This window comes from Sinocyclocheilus rhinocerous, unplaced genomic scaffold (genome assembly GCF_001515625.1).
Source record: "Sinocyclocheilus rhinocerous isolate Xijiao unplaced genomic scaffold, SAMN03320098_v1.1 scaffold3662, whole genome shotgun sequence".
NCBI classification, from domain to species: Eukaryota; Metazoa; Chordata; class Actinopteri; order Cypriniformes; family Cyprinidae; genus Sinocyclocheilus; species Sinocyclocheilus rhinocerous.
Genome location: NW_015629036.1, coordinates 353,113 through 355,849, shown reverse-complemented (window position 1 = coordinate 355,849; position 2,737 = coordinate 353,113). Strand labels below are relative to the sequence as shown.

The following is a 2,737-nucleotide window of genomic DNA, read 5'->3' as shown; positions in this document are numbered from 1 at the left end:
CGCAAAATTATTATCCGAAGTGCTGAGACATTTGCTTGTTTTTCATCTACAGGTAAAGATTTACAACAATAATTAGTTCCCATTTTTGCATTGGTCTGAAGACAAACAGTAGACAGAATGAATGAGAATGTAACTCCACTGTCTGACAGCAGGTGGCGCTGATGGAACAGCAGGAATATGGCTGTTTCCCTGGTAAACAAAGCAGCGCTGCGCTCATAAACACGGCTATATTAGGCATCACACAGAGAGGGAAGATGAAAGCAAATACCATTAAAGCTTCTGTAGACAGTCGGTTCCCGTGATGCATTCACAGAATTCATACATTCATTCATCCATTCTCTCAGCACTCTGCTTTCCGTCATGTTTCACACAAAACAAACCTACGCTGCATGTTGCGACTGTGTGAGACTCTTACTAACTTTGCTTAATGCTGAGAATTTTTTAATCGAGAAAATCAAATATGGTTTTAATGACAATTAAAATATGAAACAGTAATACTAACAATCGTGACTTTTATCGTAGTTTATCGTTCATCCCTACTAGAAATCATACTGCATCATCATGTGTGTGAATGACATGAGCTGTAGAGTCACTCCCAACCACAAACACACAGATAAACGACAACAACAAACTCTAAAAGGTCAACAACAAGAGGGAACATTTTCAGGACAAAAATACCCACTATGTAAAGATATCATGAGAGACAGAGACGGAGAGAGGCAGACGGTGAGCGTTTTGACTCAAGTACTCAAGTAAAATCACACACACCTGTCTAAACACAAGATTGATCACATGATCATAAATGCAAACATACACCGAATGCTATTAATAAACGAATGATGCAGCGCCAGTGAAGCATTGTGTGGTCATGTGATCACTCCAGTACAGTGAGCTCTTCAGGAACCAAGGGAATGTGAAGTGAGCAGTGCATGATGGGATTGATGACATCACTCACGTCATGTCCAGGCTGCTAATGCCTGCAGGTCTGACTCATATCGGCCTGACATACAGCAGAACAAACACTGCTAGCGATCTCTCTCTCTCTCTCTGGCAGTGTGTCCAGCCGTTTTATGGAGCTCACGTTTCTATTAATGGTACAAACGGAGGAAGAGCAGATGCTGTTTCTAATGAGAAGATTGTCAGACATCAGACCTCATGGGTCGGCCTGTCTCAGTGTTTCTGATAAAGCATGCCTGTGTGTGTGTGTGTGTGTGTGTGTGTCGATTCCAGCGTAGCGGCAAATACAGTCTAGCGAAGACAGAGCTTCTCGTCTTCACGGCTACTCTGACAGTACAGTACAATTCACTATCCAGCTACAGTCATCAACAATAATCCCAAACAGATCAAGCAGAACCAGCACTGCATCTCATCAGGTAGGTCTGGCTCCTCTTAACTCAGTAAACTGTGCAACGTCTCGTCCAGGACCTTGTCATTTCTAGACTGGACTACTGCACACTCTTCTGACTGGACTTCCATCATGTTCTACTCTTATGAGTCTACACTCCGTCCAGAAGCCTGCGGTCAGAGAGTGAGCGACGCCGTGTGGCACCATCACAGAGAGGCACAACATCACTTTCCAGAACGTTTTCATTCGCTGTTCCTTGCTGGTGGAATGATCTTCCTAACCTTGTAAGGAATGCAGAATCCATTCAAGACAGCTGAAAACTCGTGAGCACTCCACCGCTGCCTCTTTAAAAAAACGTCTGTATTACTAGCAGTGTTGCCAAGTCCACGCCTTTCCCGTACTGTATACTGTTGATGTGGGTTGAAGCGAAAGCCCTCGCCCTATCCTCCGGTACATGACTTCAACCAAGGTGGAATCTCCAGAATGTGATTTTGATATCCAGTTTGAGACTGGACTAGTTTTGAGTAACAATTGGGTTGGTTTTGTTATGCAGACCTGGCAACCCTGATTACTAGCACTGCTCTTGTTTTTGGCTCCTTAAGATGAATCGCTTGTTGTGTTCTTTATTTGTAAATCACTTTGAATAAAAGTGTTTGTTAAATGAGTATGTAGACAAACACACATCTTCACTGGCTTCATGATTTCATTCTTGTCATCCAGTAATCTACTTCAGGGCTCCAGACTCATTCTTCCCACTGCTCGCTCTTTTGCGACTAACTTTCTCAGTTAATCGCACGAGCACATGATTTGGTCGCAAATGTTGTTTTTTTTTGCTACAACATGGGATTAATCAATGCATGCTGATGAACTTTTATCATAGTTTATAGTTATATGGAAACGAAAGTGGTTAACATTCAACCCGTTCTTTTTCATTAGTAGTATTATTTGTGATTTGAATTTTGTGAACGGGAGTTAAGTTCCTCTTTTTCTGTGTTATAAGCCGGGCTTCGGATGCTTTCGCTTTTGAATTTGCGATCTTGTCACGTTTTACAAGAAAAGATGATTGTCTGTTTTGCTTACATCTATACTAGGGATGTTCATTTCGGTTATTTTTCCTAACCGACGCTCGTTAACCGATTGTTAACCAAATACTGTTAATTGAAAGGATTTGTTGTGGAGTGAGGGGAACTAAAATAGCCTAGCTATGTTTACAGTGTTTGTTATAATGTTTGTAAACATTTCACGTCGGCATTAGGCCTATTTCTGAATGAAATAATAAAATGCGCCTTATGTTTTTCCCCCCTAAAAAACAATTTTTTTTTAATACGCGTAGCGTATTTTAACTATGCAGCAAACATTTTTAAATATTTTGATAAATTACTGAAAAAAAAT

The 2,737-nt window shown here is 41.0% G+C and overlaps 1 protein-coding gene across 1 annotated transcript in view; it reads right to left on the bottom strand.

Moving 5' to 3' along the window:
• The window catches only part of LOC107738573 (round spermatid basic protein 1-like protein), a 12,123-nt gene that overhangs the window by 1,378 nt on the left and 8,008 nt on the right, over window positions 1-2,737 (bottom strand). The gene's annotated exons all lie outside the window — the stretch shown is intronic.